Source organism: Dasypus novemcinctus, chromosome 10, assembly GCF_030445035.2.
Source record: "Dasypus novemcinctus isolate mDasNov1 chromosome 10, mDasNov1.1.hap2, whole genome shotgun sequence".
Lineage (NCBI taxonomy): Eukaryota > Metazoa > Chordata > Mammalia > Cingulata > Dasypodidae > Dasypus > Dasypus novemcinctus.
This window is the reverse complement of record NC_080682.1, coordinates 104,845,520-104,863,101: the sequence shown is the minus strand read 5'-3', so window position 1 is coordinate 104,863,101 and position 17,582 is coordinate 104,845,520. Positions and strand designations below refer to the sequence as shown.

Here is a 17,582-nt window from a genome sequence, read left to right as displayed (position 1 = left end):
GTTCCCCAGGAGATGCTGGCTGTCTCAAGTCGTGATGGGAATTCTCTCCCTGAATGCTGAAATCATTTCTCTTTTTAAGGCTCCAACTGATTGGATGAGACAGCATTCGTTGTGGAAGGCAATCTCCTCAGTTGATTGTAGATGTAATCAGCCATAGATGCCATCAACTCACTGATGATTAAAGTCTATGATATGCCCTTGTTACAATTAGCCCAGGGCTTGCTTGACCAGACAACTGGGCACCATTACCTGGTCAAGTTGACATATTAACCTGATCATCATAGTCCACCCCTTGTCAACTTGGCAGCCATACACATCGTCTTAAACCATACTTAGAGATACTTAATTTATAATAAAAACAATAACAGATACTTACACACACACACATATACATTAATATTTCTGCCTAACGTTACTCAACTGTCCTGCATACAATTGTAAGTGCACAAATCCCTGTAGAATAGGGTACAATCCTTGGGTAATATTCACTGTTAAACTTGATATCCTCTAATACTAAGATGTGAAACTAATACAACTTATGTCATATGATAAGGGGGAAAGATAGGGAATAAAACAAATATATTCATTTTATGTATATGTACAAACATTCATAACAAGGTAAGGATGACATTTTTTTAAAAGTAGAAACTGATTCATTTCCTGGAACCTTATTTCCACTTCCTGTTGGAGCCTGTGAAGATCAGCTTCTGCCCCCTCGGGCTGTTCCTGCCCACTGGGGGCCTGAGCAGCAGGGGCTGCAGGCCAGGCTTCAGGCGCAGGGGGAGCAGCCAGGCTGCAGCGGGGAATGCGGAGCAGGCACGGAGGGCACCTGCTCGCCTTCAGACCAGCCTGCGGCCTTGGGCTGAGGGGCAGGGACTTCAGGAGCAGGTGCAGTCCATGTACCCGGAAGCTCCTCAGCCTTCTCAGCATGGCCTGCTCTTTCTTTTCAATCTCTTCATAATCTCTGTTGAAGTGGAGATCAGACATAATCACCCATGGGTGCTCATGGGAGATGGGGTCACGCATGCGCAGAACTTGCCGGGCCAGCATCCACCACCTCACACTCCCAGGTAAGCTCCTTTGCTGTTGCATATGGTGAACGCATCCACCTAGGGCAGAGGAGAATCTACGTCACACTGAGCAACGGTGGGCAGGTGAGCATAGGGCACCTCTGTGAGAGGCTGGTGGTCAGCCTGGCATTGGTCACCACCAGAAGACATGGCTCCTGGAACGCTGCCTGAATCTGGCTGGTGAAGGTTCCAGGAGTGAAGCGCCCAGCAATAGGGGTAGCTCCAGTGGTGGCAGCAACCTTCAGCACGGCCCGCTGGGCAGTATTCCTGGAAGATATGACACTGGCACCAGCAGGGTTTTCAATGGCAGCAATGACATGAACCACCAGCTGAAGCTTCTCCCAGGCCGTCTTCAGATTTAGGATACAGGTGCCATCACTTTTCCTTGTGAGATACACTGTTCCATTTGGAAGTCAGGGTTGGTGCCCCCTAAGTGGATTCTGCCTGAAGGAATTTGAGGACATCCTCATCCATCATCTGTAGGACATCAAGGACTCCGAACATTGTTTAAGTTTCCCTTTGAGTTAAGGCAAAGGGGCAACAGCCATATAGACCCCTCTCTGGGTAGTGCAGAAAGGCAAGGGTGAAATATTTATGGCCATTACAGTCCTTGATTCTGTAACTGGTAATGTGGTTGAAGTTTGTATTTATCACTACCTTCTTCCACTACTCATTCCAAGTTCCCTCTACCCTCAGCAAGCACTTCAGCTGGCCCTGGTTCTTTGCCTGGTGGGGTGACCTAAGCCTTCATTCCTGAAGATTCTGGGCCTTTTTCAGTCCTGCCTGGATTGGGTTGTTGCAGTTTTCCACTGACTTTAATCACAGGGCATGGCAGTACTAAGAGATGTCCTAGGGGGTCTCCTGTATTCCAGGCAAATTCTTCTTTGTCTCCATTGTGTAGTCGCAGTCTAATTTCCCCTGGATCGGATCAATCACCCCAGGCAGTACAGTAATTCCCTTCTTTGCCTGTTGGTTCAGAGCCATGAGGAGCCCATATGGCCAGGTGGTAGTTTAACTTCCATTTCAATGGAATTGTATTTCCTGGTGGAAGCATTCCTTCTTTTGGAACTAAGACCTGCAGACCAGCTGAGCTAAAGTTTGCAGGGACAGGAAGCAAAAATTTTTCTAGTTATATTAGTCAACCAAAGGGATGCTGATGCAAAGTACCAGAAATCTGTTGGCTTTTATAAAGCGTATTTATTTGGGGTAAAAGCCTACAGTTGGCCCTTAAGAAACCAACTCAAGGCTATTTTCTCACCAAGGTCTTTTGCCACATGTTGAAGCAAGATGGTGAGTGATCTCTGCCTGGTCTTTCCTTCCTTTTTCCTCTTAAGGATTCATGGGCCCAGGTTCTTCTGATCTAAGCTGTAGGCTGGCATAGGATTCATCTCTCAGGGCTTCCTGTATCAGTCTAGCAAAGCGCTCATTTCCTTCCCAGCCTTACCAGCTGCTCCACTGCTCTGGACTTTTCAGCTACAAACTATCAGGTGAACGGCTCATCTCTCCCCAGGCTTTAGCTGTTTGAGCCTTCTCTCCTCTGATATCTATGAAGTTCTCTCTCTTCCTGTTGTGTCTTCTTCAGTGAGTGTCTGTTTCTGTCAGCCCACCAAGGGGGCAGGAACTTAACCTGAGTTATGCTTTACTGACATGGTCGAATCAAAGGCCCTAAGGTGATTTAATCAAGTAAACTTAAAATGTTTGAATTTAATATAATCAAAGGTATCACACCCAGAGGAACAGACCAGTTTACAAACATAATCCTTCTCTTTTGCGGGGTTCATCAATAACGGCAAACTGCCACACTAGTTAATCACTACAGGTAATAGTGAATGGCACTACTCCTATTCCCTATTACCATTCACTATTACCCATTCACCCCTTGATTCCTGGACCCATGAATCCTGGCTATGGAAGAAAGAACATCATAGAATGGACACTGGTTTAGAGCATACACAGCCTCCTGGAGAACATTGCCCCAGCCCTGCAAGGTACTGCAGCCCAGCTGGTATAGTAATCGAGTGTTCAAAAGGCCATTCCACTGTTCTATCAATCCAGCTGCTTCAGGATGATGGGGAACATGGTAAGACCCATGAATTCCATGAGTATGTGCCCATTCCCGCACATCCTTTGCTGTGCAGTGGGTTCATTGTTCAGAAGCGATGCTGGGTGGAATGCCATGGCTGTAGATAAGACATTTGGTAAGCCCACAGATGGTAATTTTGGAAGAAATATTGCATGCAGAGAAGGCAAACCCATATCCAGAGTATGAATCTATTCCAGTAGAACAAATCACTGCCCCATCCATGAAGCAAATGGTCGAATGTAATCAACCTGCCACCTGGTAGCAGACCGATCACCTTGAGGAATGGTGCCATATCAGGGGCTGAATGTGGGTTTCTGCTGCTGGCTGACTGGGCACTCAGCTGTGGCTGTAGCCAGGTGGACCTTGGTGAGGGTAAGTCCATGTTGCTGAGCCCATGCATAATCTCCATCCCTACCACCATGGTCACTTTGCACATGAGCCCATTGGGTAATTACAGGAGTGGCTGGGGAAAGAGGCTGAGTACTAGCCACAGAGCATGTCATCTTATCCCTTGATTATTAAAATCTTCCTCTGCTGAAGTCACCCTCTGATGAGTATTCACGTGGGACACATATCTTCATATTTTTGTCCACTCAGAAAGGTCTATCCACATACCTCTTCCCCAGTCCTCTCTGTCACCAGTTTTCCAATCATGTTCCTTCCAAGCCCCTGACCATCCAGCCAAACCATTGGCAAAAGCCCATGAATCCACGTACAAATGCACCTCTGGCCATTTCCTTCCAAGCAAAATGAACAATCCGGTTCACTGCCCTAAGTTCTGCCTGCTGGGAGGATTTCTTCTCACCACTGTCCTTCAAGGATGCTCCAGAAAGGGGCTGCTGTGTTGCTCTTGTCCACTTCCAGGTGATACCTGCATATTGTGCAGAACCATCTGGAAACCAGGCCCAAGTTTTCTCTTCTTCAGTCAATTGATTGTAAGGAACTCAGATGCTTGATGAGGGTGGTCTGGAGAGGACTGCTGCTGGCAAGCCCTTGGAAGGGGTGGGCCCCCACAAAGCCCTGAGGAGAAGACATCAGTCTAGAGATGATGTTCAGACTTTGAGATCTAGGGGAGTATGCCCTGCACATTTTCAGACCTGTTTGGGACCCATGAAGCCTGTTCTCCTGCCAATTTCTCCATATGGTAATGCAAATGTTTATCTTGTGACTGTCCCTCTTTTGTATATCAGAATCAGATAACCCATTTTCTAAGTTTCACAGGTTTACAGCCAGAGGGGAACTTTGCCCCAAGACAAATTGTATGCCTCTAACTGATTTTTATGAGATTTTGTACTTAGCATTGCTACTGAAATGATTAAGGTGTTTGAAATATTGTGATATAATGAATGTATTTTGCACATGTAAAGAATGTGTCTTTTGGGATTCAGAGGGTGGAGCATGGCTGTCTGAAGTTCTTTTATGAATCCCCAGGAGAAAAAGATTATGTTCTTTTTTTTTTTTTAATTTTTTTTATTGACTTTGTAATAATATTACATTAAAAATATATATGTGAGGTCCCATTCAACCCCACCCCCCCACCCCACCTCTCCCCCCCCCCCCAGCAACACTCGTTCCCATCATCATGACACATCCATTGGATTTGGTGGGTACATCTTTGGGCACCTCATAGTCAATCGTCCACATCATGGCCCATACTCTCCTCCATTCCATCCAGTGGGCCGGCAAAGGCAAGTTCACTCAGCGACCATCTTGCCTCCTCCCCCTATGTTCTTAAACTAATCCATTCCTGTGGGTGTGAGACCCTTTTGATTGGACACCGTCAGGGAGGCATGACTCTGCCCTCTACTGGAGTTGATACGAATGGAGAAAAAGACACAGGGAAAGTGAGCGCTGCCATTTTTGACCCTTCAGTGTGCAAGGAGGACTCGAGGATTACTATCAGCCAAAACTTAAGCACAAAGCCCCCAAGAGCTGGGCCCATGGAGCAGCTCAAGCTTTGCCCACAGCTGAGCTCTGGGAGATGGTAGATACTGGAGGGGAAGGCAGGGACTTTAGCAGATATTGGTGGCCATCTTCACCATGTGGCAGGACCCCAAATTACCAGTCCCTGACTTTGTTGAAGAAGCATCCCTGCTGATGCCTTGATTTAGACATTTCAGAGTCTCAGAACTGAAAGCCTTTACCCCTAATAAATTTCCTGTTATAAAAACCAATCCATTTTTGGTACTTTCCTTTGGCAGCCCTGTAGCAAACTAAGACAACCACTTAAAGCAAATACCATGAAGTGAGTTGGCTTACACAATGGGAATTTATTCACTCATGGTGTTGCAGCCAGGAAAATGTCCAAATCAAGACATCATCAAGGCAATGCTTTCTTCTAGAAGACTGGTTGCTGGCAATCATTGCCTCCTCTGGCACTTGGCAAGGCACATGGCAACATCTGCTGGTCTCTCCCTTCTCTTCCAGGTTTTGTTGATGTCAGCTTCTTGCTTCCCTGGCTTTCTCTCTCAGGTCTGAATTCATTCTTTATAAAGGAGTCCAGTAATAGGATCAAGACCCATCCTGAACGAGGTGGGCCAAACCTAAACAGAATTAGCCACATCAAAGGACCTACCTATCATGGATGCTCACCCCAGGAATGAATTAACTTTAAGAATGTGTTTTTTGGGTTACAAACAGCTTCTAACTACAATGTTACAGTGTCTGTGGCAGTGATAGAGAAAAAAATTACTAAAGCAGGAGAGGAGAAAAACACAGGAGCAAAGACTTGGAATAAGCAAGAGTGGATGAGATTCAGTGACGAAGTGAAAGGATTGTCTTAGAAGGAGCACAGAAGGTCTATTAGAAAATAAAGAAAGGGTATTAGATTTGCTGGTGGGAAGATTATGTCCTGTAGTGTCTCCTTAGATTATTGGTTACATTTTGTTTTCATTTCTTTCTTTCACAGCATTCTAAATCTCTCAGGTAAAAGAAATGAGGGAAACAGAACTTTTTGGTTTTTTTGGCAAATGTACTTGGCTTGGATTGAGATTTGAGTTATAAAGAATTTTAAATTGGGCATTACATCTCCCTGCAAGCAAAATCCAGAGTCCTGAAAGACAGGTACAAAGTTGTGTAAACTCTAATAATTTAACACCAGAAGCTACTGCTTCTTGACTGTTTACTATGAGCAAGAAACAGTGGCCAATGCTTTCAACTCAGATTCCTCCTCAGAGCAGTTCTAATGAGGCAGCGTTTTGTGTGTTTTTACAGATTAGAGAACTGATGTTCAGAGAAATGAACTTACTAAATGACAAAAGCCAGTTTTCAAATTTAGATACAACACTAAAATCAAGGTTTTGACCTTGTTTTAATAACACTCATTGTTTACATGAGAAAACCCAAGTCATTCTCAGAGCACTCTCTGCTTAGCTTGAAACCATTATGACAAAAATTCATCATTTCACAAATGTTTATGTTTCTTTCATATGGAAGAGATGGTGATACTCTAAGTAGATGAATGTGACATGGTCCTCGCCCTTAAGTTGCCTATTTTAGGAGGGCAGAAGCAACATTCTACTTTTAATATTCACTGGAAAGACTAAGATACGAGCTAGCAAGAGAAAATGTCTTAAGGACGGATATGACTTAGTCATGCCAAAATATTTGAGAAGATGGAATGTAGAGTTAAGAGGGTAAATGAACATGGGGAGATGAAACAAAACGATAAAATCAATTCTTCACTTTAGGTTTTTGTTTGTAACATTTCAGCTTAATCATTTTGAAGTAATATATACAAAGCTTTAGGTTTGGCTCAATTACATTTTCCTTCACACTAATCAAAGTTATGATCCAGTTTAAGCTTTTATATTCAAGGAAGTAAGTGACTGCAAAGGGGTAAAAAAATTTTCTGCGCTGAAGGAAACATTCTATGTCTTATTTTAAGGGTGATTACATGATTGTACAAGTTTTTCAGAATTCATAGAATTTTACACCTAAAAAGTGTGAATTTTACAACATGTAAACTGTAACTTCCTAAACCTGACTAAAATAAGAGCCTGTCCTCTTAACTACCCAGGTGAAAATAAAGTAAAATTCAATTTAGGTACAAGGGGAGCAGACGTGGTTCAAGCAGTTGGTGCCTGCCTCACACATGGGAGGACCCAGGTTCAGTTCCTGGTGCCTCCTAAGAAGATGAGATGACACAATGAGCAGACACGGTGAGAACACAAGCAGACACAGAAAGCAGATACAGCAAGCAGACACAGCGAAAACCTAACAAGCAGAAAGAGTGAACAATGTTTCTTTCAGCCCAGAAAATTCTCTTTCACCCCTTTGGAGTCAATTACTTCCTTGAATATAAAAGTTTAAGTAAAATTAAAAAATTTAAAAACATGCCTTGTACATTGGCCTTGTTTTAAGCTGGGATCTTAACTTTGATTAGTGAGAAGGAAAATGAAATAGGGGCTTGTGACTGTGAGCTTTTACCCCCAAAAATGCCCTTTATAAAAGTCAACAGATTTCTGGTACTTTGCATGAGCACCACTTTGGCTGATTAATACAGGACCAAAGTCACGTGCCTGCCTGGGAACCTGGCTTGTAAAAATAGTACCAAATTTATACATGAAACTTCTCAACTGAGATTTTTATGCACCCCTTCTTTACTACTCTCCACTTTTGTTCCACTACCTATATCAAAGCCAACCAAGACAATTTAAATTAGAAGAGGTAATAGAATATTCCAAGGCCTGAAATCCTGGAGCAAATCATACTGTACAATCAGGAAGAACTCTCTCAGCCTTGATTTAAGCAATGATTGTGGCAGATATCACTTGCCAAACAAGACGTGATTTTTTTTCTAATATGGAAGTGTATTTTTATTGTGGCTTTAATAAAAATACCTTCAAGTGTTGTGCTTGGTAAATTAACTTTTAGAAGAATGAAAAATACCTCAAATGAGCCATCTGTAACAATTGCCCTCCCCCACTGAAGCCCACCTTCCAAAATCCATCTAAAAAATTTCATTTATAAACTTAGGCAGGCTCAACCACATCTTTTGAATATCAATAAAATCTGATTTTTTCCATGTGAATTTTCAAATAGCCTCTCATGTCTTTATCTTTAATATACAGCACTGAAAAACAACATAAAGAATCTGAAAGGAGGGGAAAAAACCATTCAAAGCATCGCTTTGTTGGGAATGACCATGTTCTGGATATTAACTGGCAAATGCAGTGAGGCTGTACATGGAAAAATGCTGAAGTGGTATTATGGTGTCCCAGACATCAATGCAAGATATCCTAGAATGTAACATAACAGTGCCAACTAAGAAGCTTTACTCTTCAAAATGGTCATAAGTAAATAAATTTAATAAATGATATTTAGTAAAAGTAAAGAGATCATGGAAGTCATTTTGAATAAGTGATCTCTGGGATGTAGGTTCATACCTCTGAACTCAAGCTAGTGAAGTCCCTGCAATGACAGTTGCTTCTGTGAGGGGAGGGGTTGAGTGCTTTGAGTTCTAAACTGGCAGTGACAGTGATGGCAGCAGGGGCGAGTCAAGAGTTAAGCTCTAAGAAAGGTTGGTCCTAAGGTGGGAGAGGGGACTCCCAGGGCTCGCTGGAGTGGACACCATCAGGGCTTGGCGTCCTTCAGAGGCTGGTGAGGAGGAGCAAACAAGGAGGCAGGTGAGACTAGCTGGTGTGGAGGGAATTAGTTAAAGGGGATACGTGAATAGAAAATAGGAACTCTTGGAGTCTAATTAGAGAGCTGGGGCATTTCTAAGGGAGGGAATGGCTATGTTGTATATGCTGTTGGGGAAGGGAAACCAGATTGGCTACCGACATTCCAATAGCTGCACTAATTAGCTGTGCTCCACAAGTATGGGTGGGTGTGTAGTGTCCTTTGAGAAGACCTTTCAGATGAGGGGAATGAAAATTCCTTTGTGCATCCTAAGGTGGCGGGGAGACATTGTGACATAATTTTAAGAGCATGAGCTTTGGAAATCAGACCTGGGCTCAGATGATGTCTCTGTTTCTTAACTGTGCGACCTTAAGCGAGGCCCTTAACCTGCACCTGTAAAATGAAAACGGTCCTTAGAGCCTAGGACTGCAGCAGGGATTGATTGAAATAAGTATATGAAACGCTGAGCATGGGGCCGGGTACATAGGCTCAATACATGCAAGTTGTCATCACTACTCTTATTTTGACAAAAATCTGTGAAACAGGACCTAGAGATAAACTATTTGTGAGACCACCTGAGTAGGAATTGTCGATGCTTACACTAGCTGACAGCTTACTGTCCCTTGTTTCTTTTCTTCTGGTCTTTCATCTCTCCTGTATTCATGAATGCTGCTTTCCCAGTGTTTCATCACCCTCATGTACTCTGTGTGTGGGAAAATTCAGCTGAAATGCTTTCTAAAACCCTACTTCAAATTTTGTTAATCTTTCAGATGCACATTAGTATTTTTTGCCTTAATTAAACATAATGATTGTAAATTCATCTCTGCAACTTGGAAGAAGTCTGATCTGGGGTGCAGACTCCCCAGGCGTACCCCCCGCTGGCTGATACCCTCCTCTCTGGGGGCTCTGAGGCAGATGGGGCTTGTGGAGTGAGCAGTGCTGACCCACTGGGGAGCCACCATGGTGACCCAGCGCTGCTGCCCCCGCACCTGCCAGCTGACCAGGGCAGCTCCAGCGACCCCCCTTGCCAGTGCTGCTGTCCTCGCTGCCATGGGCAGTGGCTCCTGTTTCCATATTTCATGGCACAGTGTGGCTGTGCCATGGGCCTGTTCAACAACACCGTGGGGAAGCTGCAGTACCACCTGCGCAAGGGAGAATACGACTGACATCTTCAAGTATGCCCTGATCTTTGAGAGTGACTGTTGGAGATTTGGGCCCGAAGGGTATCGGGAATGAAACAAAGAGAAAGAGAGAATGAAACAGAGAAAGAGAGAGAGCTGGGATCAGATGGTCTACGAGTAGAGACTCCTCAGACAACTTTATTGTTTACAAGCGGCTCTCTCTATACCCCAGTCTACGTGAGAACAAGCAACAACATGCAGTTAACTATTAGTATTACTCAGGATCGAAGGAACTCAAAAAATCTTATCTCAAAGTGTTGGAGTATTAGCCAGCATAAAGCATGCTGGGATACTTGACATGACTGCTTTAATCAGAAACGTTTGCATTTGGCATGGAAATACAGGGCTCGGAAAGAAGTCTGAAAGGAGATGGTGACTTCTTGTTCCACATTGTGCAGGTACATGTTAAGATCAATGTGTGTAGTGTTTGCCAAGTTTTTTAAAAATTTATTTTTAATTTTTTTATTTATTTCTCTCCCCCCCAGTTGTCTGTTCTATGTGTCCATTCGCTGTGTGTTCTTCTGTGTCTGCTTGTCTTCTTGTCAGCAGCACCTGGAATCTGTGTCTCTTGTTGCATCATCTTGCTGTGTCAGGTCTCCATGTGTGCGATGCCAGTAGGACCTGGGCAGGCTGCACTTTTTTCACACTGGGTGGTGCACTCTCTGTGCGTGGGGCTCCCCTACGCAGGGGACACCCCTGTATGGCAGGGCACTCTTTGCGTGCATCAGCACTGTGCATGAGCCAGCTCCACATGGGTCAAGGAGGCCGGGGGTTTGAACCTTGGACCTCCCATGTGGTAAGTGGATGCTGTGTCCATTGAGCCAAATCTGCTTCCCCAAGTTTTTAATTATAGCGTTGGTTGGGCCTTTTTGCTAAACAGAGCATTGTTTGGAATTGTACAAATACTATGACTTTGTACAATAAATTTGTCATTGGCATTTAATCTGATCCTCTGAGCTCTGGTCTGCATGATTTTTTCTTTTCTTCTTGAGCCGCTGTTGATGAGTGGTGCCCAACATGGAGCTCGAAGAAATCGAGATTGGTAAGTATATTACAGAGTGAAGACGAACTTCTCTCAAGATTTAAGGAACATTCAGGGTAACTTGGGAAATTCACATAGTAAATAGTAAATGGGAAGAATGTCAAGCAACTTTGAAGGCTTTATTAAAAGACTCAGGATATCCAAAGAGTCAACTCTTAAGAAATTATTTATATCAGTAGAAAAGGTTTGTTCATGGTTTCAGCCTGAAGAAAAAAATTAAGTTATCCTCAAAGGCTGAAGGTCTTACAACAATTAAAATTACATTACAGAGAAGGTAATCAATCCTATTTCTATTAAGATATGGACATTATCTAGTGCTTTGTCTATTGTTCTTAAGCCATTGCATAATTCTGATTCCTCATCAGACAGTTCAGATTCTAGTTCTAGCTCCAGTTCTGAGTCTGACTCATCTTCTGATGAATCTCAGGCTTCAACACCTTTACCTTCAAAACAAAAGAAGTATGGTACATTTCTTGTGCAGGCATCAGCACCTGGAATAAAAAATTCTAGAGAAACCCCTGCTTCAGTTCCACCTGGTTATTCTGTAATTTGGCCTCCAGGAAGTTATAATCCTTATGATTTTTGTCATTCATTAGACCCAGTAGGTGAAAATACAAAAGGTGCTAGGCAGGGTAAGGAGACTTTGTTACAACAGTCTTCTTCTCCTCCAGTAGACCTAGAGAATGATAGGAAAGGTGAGGAGGACAACTACGAGTCTTCCCCTATAGCTATCCAGCAGCAGCTGTCACAGTTGTCTTTATGGATCAAAAAGTGTTGCAGAAAGCCACCTCTGTGGATCAACAGTGCCTTCCCTTAAGGTGGTTCTCCTTCCCTAGTGTTTCCTGTAGCTGTATCCCTTCCTGTCCTTTCTCCTTTGCAAGCTGGTCTCCAGTCTGCCTGAGTGGAGGGTGAGGCTATTTCTGAATTTACTCTTTTTCCTATCATAGACCACTCTCCTCCCAATAATCCTGGCCAATATGTACATCTGCTTGAACCCATTCCTTTTAAGTTGTTAAAAGAATTGAAATTTGCTTGTAGCACATATGGGGCCACTGCCCCATTCACTTTCTCCTTAATAGAATCAGTAAATCAAAATCCTCTTTGTCCCAAAGATTGGATGGTCTCAGCTAAAGCTTGCTTTAGGGGAGGCTACTATTTGTTATGGAAAAGTAATTTGTTTAAAGAATGCAGGGAAGCAGACTTGGCCCAATGGATAGGGCATCTGCCTACCATACGGGAAGTCCACAGTTCAAACCCCGGGCCTCCTTGACCCATGTGGAGCTGGCCCATGTGCAGTGCTGATGAATGCAAGGAGTGCTGTGCCTCGCAGGAGTGTCCCCCATGTAGGGGAACCCCATACGCAGGGAGTGAGCCCTGTAAGGAGAGCTGCCCAGCACGAATGAAAGAGCAGCCTCCCCAAGAATGGCACCGCACACATGGAGAGCTGAAACAACAAGATGATGCAACAAAAAGAAACATGGATTCCCAGTTCTGCTGATAAGGATAGAAGCGATCACAGAAGAATACACAGTGAATGGACACAGAAAGCAGACAACTGGGCGGGGGTAAGGGGAGAGAAATAAATTTTTAAAAAATTAAAAGAAAAAAAGAATGCAGTGCTCTGGCTAAATGTAATCAGGCTCACAATATCGCTATTACCTTGGATGTGCTTATGGGCACTGGAGCCCATGAGCCTTTGAAGAAAGTACAATATTCTGCACAAGCAAAAGTGCTAAATAAAGCCCTGGTTAGTGAAATCAGGCTTGTAAGAAAATTCTCTGTTAAAATGTTAACTAAAATAAGGAAATTATTCTGGCAGCAACTCTGCAAACCCACTGCTGTCTGCATGATAATGTAGCTGTGGGCTAGTGGTTTAATAGAATTAAGCTACTGGAAAAGGAGCAAAACATTGCAACATTGGTATTCTGCTTTGTTTCCATGCTAATTCTGATTGGGCCTATTTTACCAAAATAATAAAATTAGTATGAAATTTTTTATCAAGGTGTTAAAAGGAATTTTTGGTTTTAAATCAATAGTTTACTCCTGAACTTCAAGTCTCAGCATAGTCTTAAAAAGTAGAAATCTAAAAAATTTGTGTTAACGGTCTGTGTAAACTGCTTTAAAAAAAAAAAAAAAAAAAGGCTTAACTACATTTATGCTGCTCAAGCTATCTTAACTGGTTGCTGATAACTAATAAGAATGTTTCCAAGCACAAGCTTGCATGTTACAGGCAACATGGATTCCAGAAGAAATCTTAAAAACAGTAAAATCTAAGATGTGAAATCATGGAGAACTTAAAAACAGCTATACCAAAAATGTAAGAAAGTAAGAATTATGAGTCAAATTGTAAACGTTATGTTTCTATTGGTGTGTTGTACATGTTTTGTGTTTGTCTGCTTGTTCAATGTCAGTGTATATTGTGATACCTCTGGATGGTAATATATATGAATAAATAAAAATTTCTAAAAGAGTTCTATTCAAATGGCCAAAAATTAAATAAGCACTTATATTAATATTTAAGTTTAAATGTTAATAGGATCTCTACAATGGTAAAACTTGTAAGTCTTGATTAACGAAATTACTGTGAGTCCTCTCATAAAAAATAGTTCTTGCCTAAATTAAAATGAATAGTTTATTTTTCTTCACAGGTTAAAATGAAGGATGTAAAATTTAAATGAATATTTAAAAAGGTAAAAGGTTTGTGGGAATGTTGACTGAAATTTAATACGTTTGTTCAAAAAGGTGTGTTTTGTCCTAAAATAGGATGGCTAATTTTCATAAACTCAAAATGAAAATGAACATATGCAAGATGGGGCTTAAATGAATGTGGCAAGTTATAAAAGGTATTGTGGTAACTTTAAGTAAGGGAATGTGTTCTGTGGAGGTAAAATTTATCTCAAAATTATATAGTTATAAATAATTATAAGAAGCTTAAGGAAGCATTCTTTAAATTAAGGTATTTAAATGGCGAATTCCAAAAAGTCATTATTAAACAAAACCTGAATTGATAACAATAATAAAAGGTAATTTTATAGTAGGAAAACTTGTTGGCAGCCAGCTTCCCCTGCCAACTTGTTTCTAAAAGACTGTTTCTGTATTGCATGCTACTAAGTATTTAATGTGAAGAAAAGTTCATTATTTGAACAAGTTTGTTTAGTGTTGGTGGTAATTATATGTTGTAAAAAGTTTGCCTGGTAACTTATGTATGTGGGATGTATAGAATGTATTTTTATTATTAAGAAAACAAAATAATTTTGTCTTAAAATAAAATGATTGGTTATTAACAAAAGGTAAAATGTGGCACTAAACCTGAATAAATACAGAATGTGCAAAAGGTCCGTGGAAAAGAAATTTTTAATGTTAAAGTTAAGTAAGATTTGATGAGTCTATCTATGAAGTGTAAAAACTTTTAAAAAAAGATTTAGTATCAAGTAGTATACTAATGCAAAGTTAAAATTTTATTCTTTCTCAAAGACTCTCAAATCATTAGTCTGTTTTAGCAAAAGTTTATAAAAAGTTTTTATCCTGAATAATCAATATACAAAGAAAGTCTATTTTATCAAAATAGCTTCTTGTGCTTTACCCTTATCATCTCCTAGGTGTTTGAAAAAGAAAAGATCTTATCTCTTTTGAAGGACCATAATATTCAAACCTGCTTTCTCAAAATCAAATCCTGAAAAGTAGCTTTTTATTTCAAACTGGTTACAGGAGATTTGTTCTTTTACTCTGAGAGGAATATTATAGTAATAAAATAGTTGAGTTCATTTAATATAAGTTGAATGGAAGGTGTTTAAAAGTGTTATAAAATTAAAAGGATTTTTTAACCCTCTGTTAATTAAAGTTGTATGAGTTAAAGGTTCATATGAATACTTAAGTGTGTATAAATTTACCAATATTGCAGTATAATATTAAACAAAAGTACAATGTGGTTAATTATAATAATTTATTATTATAAAAAAGTATGTCACAAAACAACCTCTTATCATCAATTAAAGTAACAACATTATAGTATGCAGCAGTCCCAAATCCTGCTAGTTTGTTGCAAGAAATTAATATCCAACTGTGTCCCTCTCACTTTGTTTTAAAACATGCTAAGACTTTCTTTAGTATTTCCTTAGGCAAGTCAAGCCAGCCTGCATTCCCTATCTGTGGAAAACCCTACTGATGATATTATGTTAACCAGTAATCTTTCCAAAAATTAAAAAAAAATCAGAAATAATAGATCCTATCTTAAAAGCCTAAAATAGGCAATTAGAACAGGCTGCAAAGTCCCTACTGCTCTATCAAATTCTTAAATGTTGTTTGGTTGGGTAAAACAAACTATACCCCCTGTTGTAATTAATAAAGTACAATATTTTCTCATGTTAATAGAGTTTGTAATCTTGTTAAAATGCTGAAAATCTTTTTAATTTTTTTGTCTTTTTCATTTTTTTAATATTACATTCAAAAAATTTGAGGTTCCCATATACCCCCGACCCCTCTCACCCCACTCCTCCCCCCATAACAACAACCTCCTCCATCATCATGAGACATTCATTGCATTTGGTGGATACATCTCTGAGCACTGCTGCACCTCATGGTCCATGGTCCACATCATAGCCCACACTCTCCCACGTTCCATCCAGTGGGCCATGGGAGGACATACAATGACTGGTAATTGTCCCTGCAGCACCACCCAGGACAGCTCCAAGTCCCAAAAATGCCTCCAATCTCATTTCTTCCTCTCATTCCCCACACCCAACAGCCACCATGGCCACTTTCTCCACACCAATGCCACATTTTCTTCGATTACTAATCACAATAGTTCATGAATAGAATATCAGTAAGTCCACTCTAATCCATACTCTATTCCTCCATCCTGTGGACCCTGGATTGGTTGTGTCCACTCCACATCTATATCTAGAGGGGGCTTAGATTCCACATGGATGCTGGATGCAATCCTCCCACTTTCAGTTGTAGGCACTCTTGGCTCCATGATGTGGTGGTTGACCTTCTTCAACTCAATGTTAGCTGAGTGGGGTAAGTCCAATAAACCAGAGTGTAGGAGTTGAAGTCTGTTGAGGCTCAGGGCCTGGCTATCATGTGGTCAGTCCAGAGATTCAGATCCCCTGGGCATATATTAAACCCCAGCACCAACTACAATTCTGGTAAAGTAACAGGAAAGGCCTGTGAAAAAAGATGACATTTGAGTCCAGCTCCATCACACAGAAACACAAACTCCAAGGAAGGGCCAACTGACATGGCACTGAACTCCATCTACCATGAACATAGAACCTGTGGGTCTCTGTAGCCCTCAGAAGAACCAATACCCAGGGTTGTATCTACTTTATCTGTCTCTGGGACTCTGCTGAGGCGTGCATAAGGGTGACCCCTCTGATAACCTCCCGGCTCTTTTTTGGAGACTCATAGCCATATAAACTCAGTTGTCCTTCTGTTAAAATACTGAAAATCTTTCACCCCTCATTTAGCTCAAATATTAAAACCATTGTTGTTGGGGACGCTTAAGACAGCACTTGCCTTCAGCAATATCAGAGAGCACATAATGGCTGCCAGAGCTGATATAGTAACGGTCTACAGTACACTCAGCCTTCTTCACGGAAGAAGGTTCGCGCCCTTTCTCTCAGTTACGGCCCAGCAAACGCCTCAGGCAGTCAGTGCGACCACCAATCAGTAATTGCCTCCTAACCTTACTTCTGCCATTTCCCTCAGCAGCAGCCAGAACCAATCACCTTACCTCTGCCACTTCCCCCAGCAACAGCAGCTGCCAATCCCAGACCGCCACCTGTCCTTACCCACTACCCCCCCCTCCTCCCTAGAGTATATATGCTCAGCCCCTTCAATAAAATTTTGCAGCTTGCAGCTTGATCTGAACTCTGTCTGGCTGTCGTCCTTCATGTCTCTTGTCCCATAACATTCCTCCCTGACCGGTACTCGAGCCCCCGCCCACGATGACCTTCACAGCTGGTGCCCATCATGGGGCTCAAAGGCCATGCCAGGACAGGAACGCCGCTTCACCAGCGAGGGAGAGCGCTCTCCACATCTCGGCTGAGGAAAAGGCCACTCGTCAGCAGCAGAAAAGGAGATTAACAAAAAACTTCACAAGAAAACTTTGGAACAGATAAGCCCCCACCCTCATTATGGGACAAGGATCCTCCCCTCACCTGTTGTTTATTAGTCAAGTAAAGGAAGCCCTCAAGACACGAGGAGTTAAAGTCAAGAAAAAAGATCTTATTCGTTTCTTTGATTTCATACTCAGAACCTGCCCTTGGTTTCCCCAGGAGGGTACTATCGATCAAAGGTGCTGGGAGAGGGTAGGAGACTGTTTAAATGATTATTATAGAATATTTGGTCCAGAAAAGATCCCGGTAACAGTCTTTAACTATTGGCAGTTGATTTATGATATGTTGAAAGTCACCCCTCTTGCCCCAGATATTAAAAACATTCTCAAAGAAGGAGAAGATACCTTAAAACTACATTCCCGGCCCGCTTCAGTCTGCAGTGCCCCAGATAGAAACATTATCAAAGAAGGAGAAAATATCTTAAAACTACATTCCCGTCCCGCCTCAGTCTGTAGCTCCATTACC

General features: G+C 41.8%; 1 pseudogene; it reads right to left on the bottom strand.

The window, feature by feature from the left end:
* Positions 1–769: 769 nt before the first annotated feature.
* Positions 770–1,574, bottom strand: LOC139439759 (small ribosomal subunit protein uS2-like; annotated as a pseudogene).
* Positions 1,575–17,582: the final 16,008 nt, after the last annotated feature.